Here is a 22,254-nt window from a genome sequence, read left to right on the forward strand (position 1 = left end):
CGTTCATTATGGAATTAACTATACAACTAATAAAGCAGCGCTCTTTTTATTAATGGAGACGTTCCCACTCGAAACAGTTAAAGTGACGCAGCCTTCCAAGAACGCTCAAATTATGAAATTACATAAACACCCTTTTGATGAGCGATGAGGTATCGTTCCTGCAACTCTGTCAAATTAAAAGCACAAAAATGAAGACTTTTTAGTTCTGTCACTTTTGAAGCAGGGGTGCGATATTTACTGATAGGCGTTTTGCAACTGCAAACTGAAACTCAACCAGAGATTTTCACTCTACTCGTGAGAATCCACAAAAGAAACATTGATCTGCGGCCAAATAAGTTACAGGATCGAATACTGATAGATTAATTGTTACACGAAAACGTCGTAGAGTTACACGAAATCAGTCGCACATGTTAGTTAATAATAAATAGGATAACTCGAGTCTGCAGAATTAAAGCGAATTGAGCATGAGCCGAGGGGCAAGCGACTCTCTGATCATTCATATTCACGCAGGTCATTTGGCACAAACTGCAGAAAGACGAAATTTAGTGTCTGGCATTGAAGCCTGCTGTGGTGAGGGATTAAAATATTGATTTTTCATAGGGGACACGTGGCCGCTTTTCGAGTCCAAATAATGCAGGAAGCGTTTTCATACATGATGATGGGATTATAAGAGCCCATACGCGTCCAGTCGTTAGCCTGTAATTGCTGCTGTATGTAATTTCCGTCTGAATGTTTATAGGATGAATTAACTGACATAGGGCAGTGATTGCATGCGGAACAGGAGATGATTACTAATTGATAACATCACTACTAATCGGTGATAGAATGGTAGAAAGATAAAGGCGGTAGGGGGTCGAAGGGTGACAGGGTCGTAGGAAGAGAGGAAGGGAGACATTAAACTAATGTGTTATTGAATATACATTTGCATCTACATCTATACTCCGCGTACCACCATATGGTGTAGTGTACCTCTTCTCCCCTTTCCTGTTCCAGTTACTAAATGTGCGGAAAAGACAATAGATGCTAAGGCTCCGTGTGGGTTAGAATTTCTCTAACTTTACCTTGATAGTATTTTCGCAAAATACACGCAGGAGGAACTAATATACTGGTTGACAATTCTAGCGAAGTACGCTCTCGGAATATTAACACCAAATCATTCCGTGATGTACAATGCCTCTTTCGAAGCGTTTGCTACAGGAGTTTGATGAGCATCTACGTGGAGATTTCGCACTTACTAAACGAAACTGTGGCGAAACGCGCTGCCCTTCTCTGGATCTTCTTTACTTAGTTCATTAGTCCTATTTGGTAAGGGTTATAAACTGACAAGCAATTTTCAAGTAGCGGTCGAAAGTGGTTTTTGTATGGTACCTGCTTTATGGGTGAACTACAGTTTCTGAGGGCTCTTCCAATAAAACTCAGTCTAGCATCCCTGTTATCCGTGATTAATTTTATCTACTTGTTCCAATTTAATCGTTCCGTACCATTCCCAGTTCAGTCTGGGGCGAGTAGAACTGAAGTTGTGTACGAGTAAGGAACTGGTTACGGCTCTTTCCGCGATAAATTTTATAGCGGTCGCAAAAATGGCAAATAAATCTTTGCTTTTACTGCAGGGAGTAAGCAACGACGTAACTGCAGTTACCCGAGAGACAATACGCTCGCTCTGATTATACTTTCTAGGCAGTCGTTGGTGATGAACGCCGGTAAGGTAACTTAGCCGACGAAACCAAAGACGTCCAATGCGTTATTACCAGATATTACGTCTAGGGTTGCCACTACTATACCGAATAGCACACGAATATGTTTGTTAATAATAAGCCGTCTTCAGTCATATTCTTTTCGGGCTTAGTCCAATGACACTCGGAGCTACAACTCAATTCCCGACGATACAGCCGGCCGCGGTGGTCTAGCGGTTCTAGGCGCGCAGTCCGGAACCGCGCGACTGCTACGGTCGCAGGTTCGAATCCTGCCTCGGGCATGGATATGGTTAGGTTTAAGTTCTAGTTCTAAGTTCTAGGGGACTGATGACCACAGATGTTAAGTCCCATAGTGCTCAGAGCCATTTGAACCATTTGAACCGACGATACAATAAAGTTTTCTAGTCGTCACATCTTGCTGAGTAGAAATGGAAGAAAACATGTGGCAATACTGACAGTACGACTTACATTAGAAGGCATGCTGAAGAAAGCCAGATTTATATTTATAGCATTTTCTGAAAGCTTTTCACAATACTGACTGCATTACAGTCTTCGATACGCTGAATGTAACAGGGGCAACATAAAGGGAGCGAAAGTTTATTTGCAGCTTGTACAGAAAACAGACAACAGTTATAAAAGTTGAAGAGCATGAAACAGAAACATTAGCTGGGAATGAAGTAAGACATCTTTATAACGTTACCTGGTGTTATCTAATATGAAAACTAAGCAAGCAATACACGAAACCAAGAAGGAATATCTATACGGAATTACACTGAAGAATAACGTGTAGGGCCTCCGCGAGCAGGCAGGAGTGCCGCAACACGACGTGACATGGACTAGACTAATGTCTGAAGCAGTGCTGGAGGAACTGACACCGTGAATCTTGAAGGGCTGTCCGTAAATCCGTAAGGGGGTGGAGATCTCTTCTGAACAGCACGTTGCAAGGCATCCCAGATATACTCAATAATGTTCATGCCTGGGGAGTTTGGTGGCCAGCGGAAGTGTTTAAACTCAGAAGAGTGTTCCAGGAGCCACTCGTAGCTATTCAGGAAGTGTCGGGCGGTGCATTGTCCTCCTGGAATTACCCAAGTCCGTCGAAATGCATAGTGGATATGAATGGATGCAGGTGATCAGACAGGGTGCTTACGTACATGTCACCTGTCAGAGTTGTATCTAGACGTATCAGGGGTCTCATATCACTCCAACTACACACGCCCGACACCACTACGGAGCTTCCATCAGTTTGAACAGTCCTCTGATGACATGCACGGTCCATGGATTCATGAGGATGTCTCCATACCCGTACACTTCCATCCACTCGATACAATTTGGAACGAGACTCGTCCGACCAAGCAACATCTTTCCAGTCATCAACAGTCCAATGTCGGAGTTGACGGGCTCAGGTGAGGCGTAAGGCTTTGTATCGTGCAGTCATAAAGGGTACACGAGTGGGCCTTCGGCTCCGGAGCCCCATATCGATGATGTTTCGTTGAATGGTTCGCACGCTGACACATGTTGATGGTCCAGCATTCAAAACTGCAGCAATTTGCGGAAGGGTTGCACTTCTGTAACGTTGAACGATTCTGTTCAGTCGTTGTTGGTCCCGTTCTTGCAGGATTTTTTTCCGGCCACAGTGATGTCGGAGATTTGATATTTAACCGGATTCCTGATATTCACCTTACACTAGTGATACGGGCGTACGGGAAAATCCCCACGCTATCGCTACCTCGGAGATGCTTTCTCCCATCGCTCGTACGCCGACTATGACACCCACCACTTTCAGACTCACTTAAATCTTGATAACCTGTCATTGTAGCAGCAGTAACCGATCTAACAACTGCGTCTGACACTTGTTGTCTTATATAGGCGTTGCCAACCGCAGCGCCGTATTCTGCCTGTTTGCATTTCTCGGTATTTGAATACAGTTTCTTTGGAGCTTCAGTGTAAATTTCATGGAAAAGTAATAACAACTTTGTGGTTTTTCGATCACATTTTGGTTCTGCCAGAGACTCCAAAGGACGTGAAAGAACAGTTGAAAAGAATGGATAGCGTCTTGAAAGAGATGCATCAATAAAACGAATTAAATCAGGCGATACTGAGAGAAGTAGATTAGAAAATGAGACACTAAAAGTATTATAAGTGTTTTGCTATTTGGATAACAACATAACTGATGATAGCAGAAGTTGAGAGTACCAATACCAGACTGGACCAATATTATATTGATAGACTGAGTAATTAATGAGGAATTAGTAAATCGTATTAGACGAAAAAGAAATTTATGGCACAACTTGAGTAAAAAAAGGGAGAGGTTGATAGGACACATCGTAAGGCATCAAGGAATTGGCAATGGAGAAACTGTGAGGGATGAAAACCGTAAAGGGTGTGCAAGGGATGAAAATAATAAGCACGTTCAGGTGGATGTAGGCTGCAGTAGTCATTCGGAGATGAGGAGGCTTGCGCAGGTTATAATGTGAAGAGCTGCATCAAACCAGTCTTTGGATTTAAGGCGACAACAGCGGCGACGGCGACTGCTGCTGCTACTGCTGCTGCTACTACTACTACTTTTACTGTTGGCCCCCAAATGTTCATCTCTTGCATAGCTGGAAAACTAGAAGTTTCTTCAAATGTGGAAAGTTTTCGACGATGCGAAAGATGAATATTTCGTGGCAAAGAAAACGTTAAATTAAAGCATCTCAAAATGCTGTGTCGAAAGGCGGCATATTACTAAAAAAATATTCCTACCTAAAACTACGGTGGTTTTTCCTGGAGAGATTTTCACGAAACTGAAGTTCCTCTTTGATCGAAGGCGGCAAGCGTTCGATACGACTCCGTTTCTTTGTTGATCGTGACAAGAGTTTCTTTAACAATTTTCTGCAGTATTTCGTCTACATCCATACCACGTCCTGTAAATTAACATAAAGTGGTTGGAAGAGGGTACTATGCAAAGAATTATTACGTTTATGAAAGGATCATGAAATATATGGTTTTTCTTTTCAACCGCTGATGGAGTCTTAAAGATGTAATAGGGCACTCTTCATTTTTCCATGGGATACATATTGTACCAAATGTGGTCTTGAGTTCTGACAATGATATATGTATCTCTCCATGCTAGTCTATCCCACCTAAGTCTTTTCATAACTACTGCAAACTACACCTATTTGAACCTGCCCACTGTATTCACTCGTGCCTCTACGTCTACAATTCTCCCCTCTTCCCTTCCATTACCCCACTGACTCTTCCTTTATGCTTCAGGATGTATCCTACCAACACACCCGTTATTTTCATTAGGTTGTGGCACCATTTTCCGCATAATTCCTTTCCTGCTCATTCTTTATTCGATCTACCATCTTTACATCTTCAGTATTTGTCTATAGTGCTACATTTCAAAAGCTTCTGTTCTCTTCTTGTCTGATTTGGTTATTATTAACGTTTCACTTCGAGCAAGGTTACACTCCACGTAAATATCTTCAGAAAATATTTATAACATTTAAACTTATACTCGAAGTTAACAAATTTCTCTTTTTATTAAGTGCTTTTTTTACTCTTACGAGCCTGAGTTTTAAATCTACTGTATTTCTACGATTATCAGTTATTTTTCTGCTCAAATAGCACTACTCATCTACCACTTTTAGTACCTTATTTCCTAATCTAATTGGTTCAGCTTCGCCTAATTTAATTCGACTACATTCCATAACCGTTGTTTCACTTTTGCAGATGTTCACCTTGTACTGTCATTTCAAGACACTATGTACGAGGGTTGCCCAGAAAGTAATGCAGTGCATTGTTTTTCTTCAACAATTCTTTATTGAACATAATGAGAATTGCACACACGAAAGAACGGTCTTTTTTCTACACACCCTATATTTCCACGTAATCTCCATCTCGTCCCATGGCCTTCTTCCAGAGCGAAAAATGGCGTGTATGCCCTGTCGGTACCAATCCTTTTCCTGGTGACGGAGCCAGTGCTTCACGGTGTGAATCATCTCCTCCTGGTCCTCAAAATGTCGTCCATGATTGGCATCCATTAATGGCCCAAACAACTGGAATTCCGAGGGGGCTGTGTCAGGTGTGGCAGACGTGAATGGTCTCCCCGACCGTTGCAAATTATGGAGCTTCGCAGAACCGCCTTTTGATTACCTCACCCTTCGTACCCGGCAAATAACTGCACTTCTATCTACAGCAGATGGTCCATAGACTATGCACAATCATTTTAGAATATTGCCCACGGTCGCTTTCTCTGCAGTGAGAAATTCAATGACGGCACATTGCTTGTAACGTAAATCACCTACAGACGCCATTTTGAAACTGTCCTGCAGCTACGCTATCAGTCGGAAATGACGGAAACTTGGCGCGCTTACTCAGGAGACTTCAAATAATACATAAGTTACGTTTCGCGTTCGTATCATTGTTTTGGGTTGAGAAAAAAAAATGTGGTGCATTACTTTCTGGGCAACCCTCGTATTCTCTTCCAAGTCCATTGCTATCTCTGACAGAATTACAATATCAATGGTAAACTCCGAACTTTTTAACCCTTGTCAATGAAACGTAATTGCGTTTTCGAATTTTTCTTTGGTTGCTAGTATTGCTTACACACTCCCGTCAACAAAATGAAATAAAAAAACATTTACACACAGAGTCATTCCAAACTAAATCGACCATTAAGGCATTTGTTTGTCGTCTTCATCCTTAGCTTGCTTGTCAGGCACAGTACTTTAGTTCTCCATTAAGATTTTTAGTTCATCTGTTCCCCCTTACGATTTTTAGACTATCCGTGCTGCTCTTCTTTGCAGAAATGCAAGATTGTCTTATAGTAAAATCTGTTACAGATTCTTCTCACTTTATCAGTATTCCAACCTAAGACAAAATATTTATTTCTTTGGCACATGAATTCCAGCTATTTTACAATTACAGCACGACAGCTCGATCGCAAGAATGTACTTCTAATAATTGGCTTGAAAAGTTTCTGTCCCTCCTCAGACTGTTAATATCTCGACATCTAGTGCCTTTGTTACGACAAACATTTGAGCGTATATCTTGTCTCTAGTTGTGTCTTCACGGACTTACATCCACACGCTGATATGGGGCGCCGGTTTCGAGCCTCAGTCGAAATTGGAAATTTGTGGTAAGTTGCTATGGGACCAAACTGCTGAGGTCATCGGTCCATAGGCTTACATACTACTTAATCTAACTTAAACAATGTAAGACATCGTGGTCTCCTGACCTTCATTGCTTACATATTCCGCCTTCACAATTATATTCTGCACATCAAGACGCTTCATTCGAACCCAAACTCTATAAGATAAAGTCAATGTTATATGAATTCATGTAAATGATACGCAAATAACAAGTTTGCACCATGATTGAAATACTCAAGGCTGACGTACACACATACATTCCAGACACAACGGTCACACGAGCTTTTAGTTTGGGAGACGCAAACCGCACGCCGGGGCGCCGGTCCCTTCAGAGGATGAGTCAACCTCGACTGCCCATGGAGCGGACAGCGTTTGCCTGAGTGAAAGGAGGAAAAACCCCATGTTTGGCTTAAAAGCAAATTCCGCTACATTGTGTCGGAGCACCCCGCCTGTGCATTCTTTACAACATAGCATGAAGTTTCAGAGATTTTCACAGGAAGACAGCAAACGCCAAACGCCGATGCTACAGATTTCCAGATTGGTCGCCTTAAACGAAACGCCATTCTCCCATTTTAGAAGAGCAATCCTGATTGGCAGACGATATTCCTGATGCCTTGAGCTGAAGGAGTAATGGAAGAGACCAAAAGATATACCCCTTCACATCTGGCGTGGAGAGGGCCTGTTCCGTTGTCGCTCTTGCAGCGAGAACACATAACAAGAGCGTGCGCGCTTGTATGTGTACTCACAGAGCGAGGAACAAGTCTCTCCTCAGTACTTCACTCGGAGAGCACCTCTGTCGAGAGCGAATCGGAGTGTGACTCTATATTGTGTCCTTGCGATTAAGCATTGTTCACTGTGTTGGCCGCCACACTTATTGTGCGGTGTGAACGGACAGAGTTATAGTTAAACGCCTGTGGGTGAATTTTTGAGTGGCATCGCGGTGGACTGGTTATCTGACCGGTGTACCACGCCAATGGTTAGACTAGGGGCGAATAGGAGTCCTTGACTTCATCAAGGCGTAGGGAGAGTTTGATTGGCGAAGATCAATCCAGATAGAACGAGAGTTATCTTATTTGTCAGCAGTCATTGCAGCTTATGGTATTGTGCGCTACAGCTCTTGCGAGTGCCATATTTCCTCCCAGTACACTTCACTGCATTTCACATGCGACAGCCTCGACTGTACCTAGCAACATTATAATGGACGATTATTCAATTTGAGTAGGTGCGACTCTCAGCCATTCTGACAAGTCAATAACAATCTTAAACTTTGTATAGAAATTTCATTAGCGAATCCTATACTCAAGAGGTAATTTCACATTCCGAAAAGAACACAGAAATAACTTCCAGAATGAAATTTTCACTCTAGAGCGGAGTGTGCGCTGATATGAAACTTCCTGGCAGATAAAAACTGTGTGCCGGACCGAGACTCAAACTCGGGACCTTTGCCTTTCGCAGGCAAGTGCTCTTCCAACTGAGCTACCCAAGCACGACTCACGCCCCGTCCTCACAGCTTTACTTCTGCCAGTACCTCGCTTCCTACCTTCCAAACTTTACAGAAGCTCTCCTGCGAACCTTGCAGAACTAGCACTCCTGAAAGAAAGGATATTGCGGAGACATGGCTTAGCCACGGTAGGAGACGAGGTACTGGCAGAAGTAAAGCTGTGAGGACGGAGCGTGAGTCGTGCTTGGGTAGCTCAGTTGGTAGAGCACTTGCCCGCAAAAGGCAAAGGTCTGGCACAGAGTTTTAATTTGCCAGGAAGTTTCAGAAATAACTTGTTCAGTTCATAACTAAAAGTGCCATTGTGATTTCTCAGAACTATTGCAAAACAAATAATAATTTTCGTTAGTTTCATGTTTTTCTTACACTAACTAGCACTACTCCAGTACCCAAGTATCCCACTAGCTACGTAAGAAATTTTGTGAATTTTGTGTCATTTCCTTACAGAGATATTTATTGCTGAACGTTTTTAAGGCATTTCTCTTTAGAACGTTAGGAGCGTCTGTCTGACTTCTGTAGTAGTGTGGGGGTGGAAATTGCATCTTGCAGGAGCCACAGGGTAAAGGGTACATCTCAGATTAATCCGTTGCGCAGAACGACAGAATAGCACCCACACGCTCACAACTAACCTACGCTAAAGACATGACACACACACACACACACACACACACACACACACACACACACACACACACACATGCCCGAGGGAGAACTCGAACCTACGACAGGGGCATTCGCGCGATCCGTGGCAAGGCGCCCAATACCGTACGGCTAACCCGCGCGCGCATCTCAGTCGAGCTTATTGGTTTAGCCTGACTTGTATTCAGCGACATAGTTTATAAGTGTTCCAGCTTGTGGAGTTTAGCACAGGAGTGTGGAGTACAGATGCAGACAACAGTGCTTTGCAAGAAGAGTGAAGCGGATGACGTAATGAAAAACGCCAAGTCGTTGAGGAAAGGCCAGGCGCGTTGTGGAGCGGCCTAGCAGTGGCGCCATGCCGTTTGTTTACGTCTGCAGCCGGTGGGCTGTTTGTCTGCTGTCAGCCAAGTGCAGCGCGAGATGCGCTGTGTGGATAACAGGCGCGGCAGGGGGAGGCCATTAATCTTGCAATTCGTAGCAGTCGACACTCCCAAGTGGGGGTTTCCGTTTCTGTTGTGAGCACATCGTTCTGGCCTTTCCATTCTTTGGACAATGCATTTAACAAAATGCAGGGACTCTGATACGTGTTACAAACCGGACACAATGGGAAGGACCAGGCCCCTTTGCTTTTTTCTATCACTCGTTTATTACATCAGAGAAATACACATTTTCAGACAAAATTTAACTACATGAAATATTGCTCCCAGTAAAGATTAACATAAGCAGTGACAAAACTTAGTTGTCTTAAGGGTTTCTTCTGGCAACAAATTTTAAGGGGGCAACGTAAGGTTTATATCAATTTAGTTCAAACACGTAGCTAGTGATTCAGTCACGACACAGACACTTCAACAATTTCGGTAACAAATAAATGGCGTGAATTTGTACTCACAGTAACCAACTGATCAACAGCCTTGCCATTGAATAAGCAGTAGGCCATTTGGAACGAATTAGCAACACCCCGCAACTGTCTTGCTCCCCATTAAATAAACAAACTTACAGTAATTAAATGAATAACAAATCAAACACACTAAGAAATAGTCTACCTCTGTAACGAGATCTATGACATTGGGGAATGGCCTGAGGACTTCGCTGCAACAGTTATGATACCAATACAGAAAAAGAGAAACACTAAAAAATATGAAGAGCACCGGACCATCAGTCTAATTTCTCATGCAGCTAAAGTCTTGCTGAGAGTGTTGAACAGGAGGTTATATGGCAAGCTACATAGAGGGATTGCAGAGGAGCAGTTCGGATTTAGAAGAGGAAAAGGAACAAGAGATGCTATTGGCCTGCTAAGAACTATAGGGGAAAGATATATGGAAAAGGGTAGAGAAATCTTTGCTGTTTTTATAGATTTAGAAAAGGCTTTTGACAGAGTTCAGTGGAACAAGCTGATGGATATCTTGAAGAAGAAAGGAGTAGATTGGAAAGAGAGATGACTGATACAGAATCTATATTTACACCAGAAAGTAAGGATAAGGATTGGAAATGAAATGTCAGAAGGAAGCATCATTTGACGAGGTGTTAAACAAGGTTGTTACCTTTCCCCCACTGTTGTTTAACGTATACCTTGAAGAGATTATTGCGAAAAGTTTAGATGGGAAAAGAGGAATATGTATTGGTGGAAAGAGAATAGAATGTATAAGATTTGCAGATGACATAATATTAGTGGCAGAAAGTGAGCGGACAGTGAATAACATGCTCAAAGATCTGAATGAAACTTGTGTGGAATATGGGATGCAAATAAACACAGCAAAAACAAAGAGTACGGTCATCAGTACAAGACGTAGACTTTCCAATATTAAAATAGGACAATCTACCATTAGCCAAGTAAGTCAATTTAAATATCTCGGAAGCACAATAACTGAAGACTTGAGATGTCACCAGGAGGTGAAAACCCGAATTGCCATAGCGAAGGAGGCATTCAACAGAAAGAAGATACTCTTATGTGGTAAATTAGATAAAGGTCTAAGGAAAAGGCTTGGCAAATGTTTTGTCTGGAGTGTGGCACTATATGGGGCAGAAACAGGGACACTGAGACAAGTGGATGAAAAAAGGTTAGAAACAGTTGAGATGTGGATGTGGAGGAGAATGGAGAGAATAAGCTGGATGGAAAGAGTGAGTAATGAAAGAGTATTGGAAAGGGTTGGTGAGATGGTGAGAGAAAATGTCTGCTGAAGGTTGTAAGAGAAAGGAAAAAGAAATGGTTGGGACATTAATTGAGAAGGGAGTGCTTGCTAGTAGAGGCCTTGGAAGGATTGGTTTGTGGGAGAAGACTGAGAGGAAGAAGGAGATACAAGGTGATAGACGACATAAAGGGAAGAGGAAATTATGCAGGCCTGAAGAGGATGGCAGAAGACCGGACAGCCTGGAGAACTGCCATGTGAAAACCTGCCTTTAGGCAGAACACTGATGATGATGATGAAGCTCCACTCAAACTCTTCAGTGGAAGCCGAGCCAAAATGAAGATTCCATTAACTGACTAGCACTGAAGTCACACTAAAGCTCATCTCTGTGTTCCCAGACACACATGGGGCAAACTTATACAAGACAAGATTTTAAAGGGAGCACATCAGTAAAACCGGTAGTGGAGCTAACTCGTGACACTGAAAATTAAGGTACTAGACCGGGGCACAAGGTGGTATACAATGACGTTGCCTTAGTGCTATACTGCGCTCCAAAATATTAATTCAAATGGCCAATTCAAAATTAAGTACACATAAACAAGCATTAATTAACGAGGACTGACACCAGGTCGCTCGAAGAGATGACAACACTTAATTGAAAATACAAATGCCGGAAGCAGCAGTAACATCAAACACCTTCTCCGAGTTTTAACAAGGAGTCACTTCCCGCTGTACAAGTAAACATTTAACCAAGCACAAGGAAAAAACTCCAAAGAGAAAATTCAAATAAAACCCGCTAAAGATTATAAAGGACAGGGAACCCCAACTATTTAAATTTAAAAGAATTAGCTCTCCCCAAAGGCAGCGTGAACGCGAAGGCCACACTTAAGAGGCCACCAAAATTGGTTACAAAGGGTCTTATACATTTGCTCCTTTTCTTTAAAGGAACACAAGGCTGCTTAACTTCTGTTGGCTTCTGCTGGACGTCCGGTATGACTCGTGTAGGACACACCAGGCAGCAACCCAAGCTAGGCGGTCGCAAGGAACGGTGAGCAAAATCAGGAGAGCAGACAGGCAGGCAGCCAACACATATCCTCCATGCTGAACCGGCAGACCGCGTACAACCAACTTCAGATATACGTGGTTGCTTCCACCTCGTACCTCGCGGCGGTTCAGCAGGTAGCCCAAGCAAACGTCAACTGCCACTTGCCCCGCAAATGCGGAAGACAACAAGGCAAGCAAAGATAAGAAACATCGGAGGATCGATAATGGACATCCAACAGACTGGTGCGCCAGTAACGAGCGCCACGGCCCAAACTTCTTGTAGGAACTACATAAAATGTAATCGCAATTGCGAATATGGACAACCATCAGCTGTAGAAATGAACTTTGCTTCGTAATCAGAATAACACAGGCGCTGCAATATCGTATTCATCTGCTGATACCGGGCAAGTGAGTTTCATGTACAACGTCTCACTTGTGCGGGAATATACATAATGGATGTACGAGTATTGGTCGTAGGCGTATAGTTGACGACGGTTTGAAGTGAGTCGTGCACGGAAGCCAAATGGGGGTGCCGGCACGGTAGCTCAGCGTGTTCGGTCACAGAGCTAGCTGCTCTCTGTAATAAAAAAAACTGAGTGAAAGGATCAACACCGAACTTCCACATATGACATGTGACGTCCGCTACGACCAAACACAACGAAGAATAACGAACAAAATTGAAAAAAGAAAAAAAAAAAAAAAAGAATTACGGAGCCCGCTCGCGATGAGCTGGAAATCCGGGTTCGAGTCCCGGTCCGGCAAAAATTTTCACTGTCGTCCTTCCATTCTACAGGTGATGATTGTCCTTATTCGCAATTGTGAATGTATTTCATAAAGGTTGTAGTCGCTGCAGTACCTGTGCCTTTGGACAAGCATGCATCTCCAAAGGAACTCTGCATCATAATAAGAATAATACAGGCACTGCAATATCGTATGTCTTGTAGGAACAGTGCTTCCGTTCCGTTTATTTGAAGTAGAAGCACTACTTACATGTTTGGTACGTATCTGGAGTTTATCGCAGAACGCGAAATTCTGGGTGGGTGTGCTTATGCAAAGAGTAAACTCTACGAAACACGTATGAGAAAAATTATACCGGTATTTCAGTTCCGAGTTACCGCTGTTTTTTCGGCATTTGTTTCGTCCCACTTATAACAGTTTTTTAAATTTTTTACTATTACCCGGGTAAAAAATCGGTATATCAAAATGTCATAGCAGTGATGCTACAGCCGGCCGGAGTGGCCGAGCGGTTCTAGGCGCTACAGTCTGGAACCACGCGACCGCTACGGTCGCAGGTTCGAATACCGCCAGGTCGTGGATGTGTGTGATGTCCTTACGTTAGTTAGGTTTAAGTAGTTATAAGTTCTAGGGAACTGATGACCTCAGAAGTTAAGTCCCATAGTGCTCAGAGCCATTTTTTTGAGTGATGCTACATTCTTTGGCTTTTAGATAAAACTTTTTGAAAATGAAAAATGTTCATTTGTAAAATTTGCATTGCTTTGAAATACTGTGTTATTGCAGAAAATCAGAAAAGCGAAGAGCGCTGTTTTAATAAGAACGCCGATAATTAAAAACGAACAACAAACATATGACATAAGAATCGGCACAGCTCTGCTGAGACAACAATGATTGTGGCTTCTGAAGGACTGGTATCGTTTTTTAATTGTATCGTTTCAAATGAAAGGACTCGACGTAAAGGTCTACCCATTACAGAACGAGTTTTTAAGAACAGATGGCAGAATAATTATTGGCCAATGGACTGATTCATCACCCAAATCTTAAGTATTGTCAAGCAATCGCTTCTCGGAAATGTTGTAGTTTGACTGCTACCTAAACTGACAATCTGAATTGTTTGAAAGAGGTTTTTTAGTTTTCTCATAAAAGAAATTATTTGTATTCTAATTTTTGTTAAAGAGTAATAACACAAATTTGACTACAAAACAGGTTTCCCATTCGAAAGCCCGCATCTCGTGGTCGTGCGGTAGCGTTCTCGCTTCCCACGCCCGGGTTCCCGGGTTCGATTCCCGGCGGGGTCAGGGATTTTCTCTGCCTCGTGATGGCTGGGTGTTGTGTGCTGTCCTTAGGTTAGTTAGGTTTAAGTAGTTCTAAGTTCTAGGGGACTGATGACCGTAGATGTTAAGTCCCATAGTGCTCAGAGCCATTTGAACCATTTGAACCCATTCGAAATAATTATAAAAAAGGAAGGCTGCAAATTTTACACAAAAGCATATTATTTGTCTGCCATTTCTGTGTAGCAATAGAAGAGATGTTAAATTATGGCAACAGTAATAAATAAAAAACTTTACTATTTATTCAGGCCTTATAATAAAAACAGAACGTGGCTGTTCTGCTGCCTGTGTCTATACAGTATGATTTTATCTGTTTGTAGCCCTTGAAGCGGACAACAAAACACGAAAAGTAGTCTCCTACCTCAGATTTTACCCTTAAGCACTGGCTATTGATAATGGTCGAACAGATATATTATCCTGGATTACATGTTTTTTTTAACAAAGTTTCAAAAAATTAGAATCAATAGAGAATACTGGGGATTTTTTGAAGTATTTAGCCCCCCAATATTTTTCGAGAACAGCAGCGTGTGGAATATGGTCTAAGTTGTCTTTTATTTGCCTATTCTATTTGATATTTTTGACTCCTCTAAGGAGTCTTAGAATTTTCGAACTCCGTGCGATAATTACGTTTATTATTAGAAACAATAGGGCATAAAACCGAAAATCGGTTATTTCAGAACCCGGATATTTTAAGCGGTTTTAACAACTGGGTTAGACTGGGGTCGAGAAGAGCCGATACAACCAATAACCGGTTGTCTCAGCGATAACCGCCATTTCTATTGTGAAATAGTCTGTGAATAAATCCGAAGGTCGCCCTGTTGTTAAGTAAATTCTGATTCAAACACGAAACATAATCCACGCAGAGTGTAGTCAGTGCATATGTTGTAGGCATATAGTCTGAGTACGACACTGGCTTATCATCACTGAACTCTCGCCCGGAGTGGCCGCGCGGTTTGAGGCGCCATGTCACGGATTGCGCAGCCCCTCTCGCTGGAGGTTCGAGTCCTCCCTCGTGTGTGTGTGTTGTCGTTGGAGTAAGTTAGTTTAAGTAGTGTGTAAGTCTAGGGACCGATGACCTACATCTACATCTACATGATTACTCTGCAATTCACATTTAAGTGCTTGGCAGAGGGTTCATCGAACCACAATCATACTATCTCTCTACCATTCCACTCCCGAACAGCGCGCGGGAAAAACGAACACCTAAACCTTTCTGTTCGAGCTCTGATTTCTCTTAATTTATTTTGATGATCATTCCTACCTATGTAGGTTGGGCTCAACAAAATATTTTCGCTTTCTGAAGAGAAAGTTGGTGACTGAAATTTCGTAAATAGATCTCGCCGCGACGAAAAACGTCTTTGCTTTAATGACTTCCATCCCAACTCGCGTATCATATCTGCCACACTCTCTCCCCTATTACGTCATAATACCAAACGAGTTGCCCTTTTTTGCACCCTTTCGCTGTCCTCCGTCAATCCCACCTGGTAAGGATCCCACACCGCGCAGCAATATTCTAACGGAGGACGAACGAGTGTAGTGCAAGCTGTCTCTTTAGTGGACTTGTTACATCTTCTAACAAGGGAACCTCCCCATCGCACCCCCCTTAGATTTAGTTATAAGTTGGCACAGTGGATAGGCCTTGAAAAACTGAACACAGATCAATCGAGAAAACAGGAAGAAGTTGTGTGGAACTATGAAAAAAAAGCAAAATATAAAAACTGAGTAGTCCACGTGCAGGATAGGCAACATCAAGTAATTTGTGAGCTCAGGAGCGCCGTGGTCCCGTGGTTAGCGTGAGCACTTGCGGAACGAGAGGTCCTTGGTTCAAGTCTACCCTCGAGTGAAAAGTTTAATTTTTTATTTTCACACAATTATCAAAGTTCAGGCACTCACACATAATCAACTTCGCTCTCCAAAATTCCAGGACATGTTCAGATTTGCTTGGACATATGCAGGATTTGACGGTCCACACACGGAAAAATTTGAAAATGTTAAAAAGATATGTTTTGACAGAGCACAGGGAAAACTGTGCGACTGTGAAACTGTTGCATTCATTTGTTGCAGTTTATGTGACAAACACTTATGTTTTCATCACTTTTTTGGAAGTGATTATCACATCCACAAGAAAACCTAAATCGGGAAAGGTAGAAGAATCTTTTTACCCATTCGCCTAGTGTACAAGTTAGGTGGGTCGACAACATATTCCTGTCATGTGGAGCACATGCCGTCACCAGTGTCGTATAGAATATATCAGACGTGTTTTCCTGTGGAGGAATCGGTTGACCTATGACCTTGCGATCAAATGTTTTCGGTTCCCATTGGAGAGGCACGTCCTTTCGTCTACTAATCGCACGGTTTTGCGGTGCGGTCGCAAAACACAGACACTAAACTCATTACAGTGAGCAGAGACGTCTATAAATGAACGGACAGATCATAACTTTGCGAAAATAAAGAAATAAAATTTTCACTTGAGGAAAGACTTGAACCAATGACCTCTCGTTCCGCAGGCGCTCACGCTAACCACGTGACCACGGTACTCCTAAGCTCACAACATCCTTGATGTTGCCTATCCTGCGCATGGACTACTCAGTTTGTATATTTTGCTTATTTTTTTCATAGTTCCACACAACTTCTGTTTTCTCGATTGATCTGTGTTCAGTTTCTCAAGGCCTATCCACTGTGCCAACTTATAACTAAATCTGAGGGGGGTGCGATTGGGAGGTTCCCTTGTAAGTGTCCTGCCAATGAAACGCAACCTTTGGCTCCCCTTCCCCACAATATTATCCATGTGGTCTTTCCAACTGAAGTTTTTCGTAATTTTAACGCCCAGGTACTTAGTAGAATTGACAGCCTTGAGAATTGTACTATTTATCAAGTAATCGAATTCCAACGGGTTTCTTTTGGAACTCATGTGGATCTCCTCACACTTTCGTTATTTAGCGCCAACTGCCACCTGCCACACCATAGAGCAATCTGCCACACTTCAGCAGTTTGGTCCCTTAGGAATTCGCACACATTTTTTGGACACTGAACTGGCACCTCCGTCCCGCTGCAAAGACCATGGGATCACGCAGTAACGTTGCTAATGAGATAGATAGTGCCCACTAGCATGCATCATAGCACGTGACACTGAAGTCTTTACGAGTTACAGCGAGCATCTTCAGAGGAGAGCGAGTTAGTGTTTTGCACCAGCTTAATACTTCGTAGCTGCAAAATTAAATACACTCTCGCTCTCGATAACACATAACAGTGTTAAAGATTTCAGTGATAACTTTTCACTGACATACTGCTTTCCCGCCCGGCCCCAGATGTAGCCGAGCGTACACGGTGTATGTCGGACAAGGTAATTAGTGTGACCGTTACAAGTTCCTTGGGGAGCCTCTTTATTTTCCATGGCACCTGCGCCCAAAAATGTGACGCAGCGATGGAGGGCGTGTGTCCGGCTTGTTACAGTGCCCTTGTTGCCTGTTGCACATACAGTACCTGATCAAAAATGTCCGAATACCCCTATGTAACGCGGAATTGACTACCAGATGTCACGACAGACGGACATGTCAATATAAAAGTAGGCGGGGAGTCTGTGTTGTGAGTAGGGAAGAATAACAGCAGAACTGAGTGGTCAGGGGAACTGAGTGACTTTGAATGTGGATTAAATGTAGGATGTTATCTCAATAAGAGGGGCATTTCAAACGTTCTAAACGTTCCAAGTGAACTGTTGTTGATGCAACTGCGAAGTGGAAACACGAAGGAACAAGCAATCAAGACTGGAAGACCTCATGTGCTGATGGACACTGTTGGCGGTAGATGTAAAGAACCACATGACTCGTGAGACCCAGCAGTCCGGCTAGCACAATGAATGTGTGTAGGGAATAAAAAAGGATAGGGCACAATGGTCGAGAGAAGGGTTTGGTTTTGGTGAATGCTAGGAGAATATTACCTGGCATCACGAGTAGTGTTGTTCCGCGTAGTCAGCGCGTACACAACATTCCCACTAGAGCGCGCCCCGCTAAGCACAACAGCGCAGGCGCAGCGCTCGTCCGTCTCGGCACTACTAGATGGCGCTGCCACAGAGACGGACCAAATTCTGCTTCCGCCGATCCGCGTATTAATATGTAACGCAGCCAATAAGATTGCTGCTAATGTAGAACCTTTCCTCCTCGCGGATCACACTCGCGCAGTGATACATGAACGCGCGAGGTATTATAGCGAGTGTACAGACCTCCGATTGGCAGTCTGCATTTGTCTGTAACAGTCTGCATTAGTCTGTACCAGTCTGTACGAGTTCTACATTTGTCTGTACCAGTCTATAGTCAAGTTTCAGTCTGCGCCTAATAAGAGTACCACATTCCTGTACATAGCCATGAAGATAAGTGTATAGACACTTTTGTCAAGTATCAGAGATATATGTGAGAATAAGATTAACATACCAATACCAAAGGAACTTCAGATTGTCACTTGTAAATAGCCACCGGAACCAAGTTAAGTAATTTTTATGCTTGTTATTATTTTAATAAATGTGTGTGAAAATTAATCAAGTTCTGTTTGAAGTTGGTCACCGTCAATCTGCTACTCTAAGCGTGCAAGTGGCATTTCTATCGTCTGACCTAACGGCGGAAGATAAACATGCCACGATAAGACCACGAGACATATTGCTGACACTCGCCTACTTCGTTAGAGCGACAAGTCAAATAATCTGATGGTGTGTGTGTACTGAAGGTCTTACAGTACGCACACCACAAGTGCACAAGTGTCAACAGTGAAGGAACAGTTCGGAGACGTTGAATGTTTGTATCAGGTTTACAATGCACTCTCTCACTTAGCAGCATCTTTGACGCAGTGGTTTGTCAACAAAAACATTCCTTAAATGGTACGACCTGCTCATAGTCCTGATCTGAACCGAATGGAATGCCTTTGAGATGATTTAAAACTTCGACTCCGCTTCACACCTCAGCGTGCAAAGTAACTACCTTCTCTGGTTCCGGTTCTTGAAGAGGAATGGCCTGCCATTCCTCCACAGGTATCCAGACATCTCACTGAATGTGTTCCCAGCAGTGTTCGAGGCACCACACGGGCGAATGGTGCACACAACCCATATTGTCTGTATATTTTTGATTAGATACTGTATATGGCGCCACCGGTTGCCAAAGCGATTAATTAGTCTTGCTATCTGAACCGCTGGCTAAGGAACTACTTATCTGAAGCACACTCATGTCCTTAAGTTAAGGAATATTGACTTTAAAAAAGAAAAAATGGTGCCAGTAGGACACTGATCGGATTAAAGTGCGGTAGTACAACATACAAACGCGTGACACACATACCATGCCAGTACAAGTCCCCTCAGAGTTATTTAAGCTAGGGATGCTGCATATACATCGCATGTTTTCATTACTGACTAACGAGTATTCTACGACGTTCGGAATACTGTTTCGGCACTCCCTAAAACATTTCCCGAACGCAGTTCGTGGCTGAACTGAATCGGGTCAGTAGTTTTCGTATTAATTTCGTCCTTCACAACTAATGTTTTCCGAAAGTCTGCACCTGTGTCAATACTGATTTAGGTAATATAGTACTGCACTAGTTACACTGCTTTGTGTGTAGCACGACGCGTTTCAGGAATTTATTTCCATTTTCAAGTGCTGTGGGACTTTACGCTAGTAACTTGTGTAATGTTTTGAACAGCACAGACACAAATACACTCCTGGAAATTGAAATAAGAACACCGTGAATTCATTGTCCCAGGTAGGGGAAACTTTATTGACACATTCCTGGGGTCAGATACATCACATGATCACACTGACAGAACCACAGGCACATAGACACAGGCAACAGAGCATGCACAATGTCGGCACTAGTACAGTGTATATCCACCTTTCGCAGCAATGCAGGCTGCTATTCTCCCATGGAGACGATTGTAGAGATGCTGGATGTAGTCCTGTGGAACGGCTTGCCATGCCATTTCCACCTGGCGCCTCAGTTGGATCAGCGTTCGTGCTGGGCGTGCAGACCGCGTGAGACGACGCTTCATCCAGTCCCACACATGCTCAATGGGGGACAGATCCGGAGATCTTGCTGGCCAGGGTAGTTGACTTACACCTTCTAGAGCACGTTGGGTGGCACGGGATACGTGCGGACGTGCATTGTCCTGTTGGAACAGCAAGTTCCCTTGCCGGTCTAGGAATGGTAGAACGATGGGTTCGATGACGGTTTGGATGTACCGTGCACTATTCAGTGTCCCCTCGACGATCACCAGTGGTGTACGGCCAGTGTAGGAGATCGCTCCCCACACCATGATGCCGGGTGTTGGCCCTGTGTGCCTCGGTCGTGTGCAGTCCTGATTGTGGCGCTCACCTGCACGGCGCCAAATACGCATACGACCATCATTGGCACCAAGGCAGAAGCGACTCTCATCGCTGAAGACGACACGTCTCCATTCGTCCCTCCATTCACGCCTGTCGCGACACCACTGGAGGCGGGCTGCACGATGTTGGGGCGTGAGCGGAAGACGGCCTAACGGTGTGCGGGACCGTAGCCCAGCTTCATGGAGACGGTTGCGAATGGTCCTCGCCGATACCCCAGGAGCAACAGTGTCCCTAATTTGCTGGGAAGTGGCGGTGCGGTCCCCTACGGCACTGCGTAGGATCCTACGGTCTTGGCGTGCATCCGTGCGTCGCTGCGGTCCGGTCCCAGGTCGACGGGCACGTGCACCTTCCGCCGACCACTGGCGACAACATCGATGTACTGTGGAGACCTCACGCCCCACGTGTTGAGCAATTCGGCGGTACGTCCACCCGGCCTCCCGCATGCCCACTATACGCCCTCGCTCAAAGTCCGTCAACTGCAAATACGGTTCACGTCCACGCTGTCGCGGCATGCTACCAGTGTTAAAGACTGCGATGGAGCTCCGTATGCCACGGCAAACTGGCTGACACTGACGGCGGCGGTGCACAAATGCCATTCGACGGCCAACACCGCGGTTCCTGATGTGTCCGCTGTGCCGTGCGTGTGATCATTGCTTGTACAGCCCTCTCGCAGTGTCCGGAGCAAGTATGGTGGGTCTGACACACCGGTGTCAATGTGTTCTTTTTTCCATTTCCAGGAGTGTATAACACCAAAGCTGACAAAAATCAACACTAAATATGAAAAAAAACACAAAAATACCAAAAATTAACACCGAAGTTGGCGAAAAATAACATCGAAATTGGAAAAAAACAGAACCAAAATCGATCATAAAACAGACTCTTTTTCCTGTCCCAAGCAATAGCCAGTTTACGAATTATGACTTACTTGGTTAACTCATAACGGTTCTTAGCTGAATGCCATGAGAAAGATCATGGTGATTAAGGCTCTGGAGTGGCATTCAGGAGGAGTGGGGTTCGAATTCCTGATCTACATTTTCTGCGGTTTCTCAGTATCGCTTAAATCTGAGGCGGCGCTGGTTAATCTTGAGACCGCACCTGTTGATTTCCTTCCCTCATCCTCCACCAACCCAGTCTTTTTCTCCGACTCTTGTCCGCCCCCGTTAGCTGAGTGGTCAAATCGGCGGAATGTCACGCCAAGGGGCCCGGTTTCGATTCTCGGCTGGCGCAGGAGGTTTTCTCCGTTCAGGGACTGGCTGTTGTGTTGTCCTCATCATCATTTCATCCTCATCTCTGACGCACAAGTCGCCTAACGTGGCGTCGAATGGGGGACTCCCGGCCCACAATGCCGTACGCTCATTTCCATTGCTTTGTCTCTAATGATTTCGTTACCGATGGACGTTTAACTCTATTTTCCATATTGTAGGTTGTCATACACTGCGTAACAGTATTAGTCTCCACCAATGAAATTTGGGATACGAATGTCGTCGTCAACTAGTTAACACCGTATTATATTTTGAACAGATTAATTCTTCACCGAGTAGCCATAGGAGATGTATTAATCACCTCACGAACCCAAATTACGAAATGATAATGAGCGTGATTGGCAGAAACTTATAATGACGTAAATACGATGTTAATTACGTAACATGTAACGAGCGCTCACAATTTTACAACATTTCTGGTTGTCAAAATA

Source organism: Schistocerca americana, chromosome 2 (genome assembly GCF_021461395.2).
Source record: "Schistocerca americana isolate TAMUIC-IGC-003095 chromosome 2, iqSchAmer2.1, whole genome shotgun sequence".
NCBI classification, from domain to species: Eukaryota; Metazoa; Arthropoda; class Insecta; order Orthoptera; family Acrididae; genus Schistocerca; species Schistocerca americana.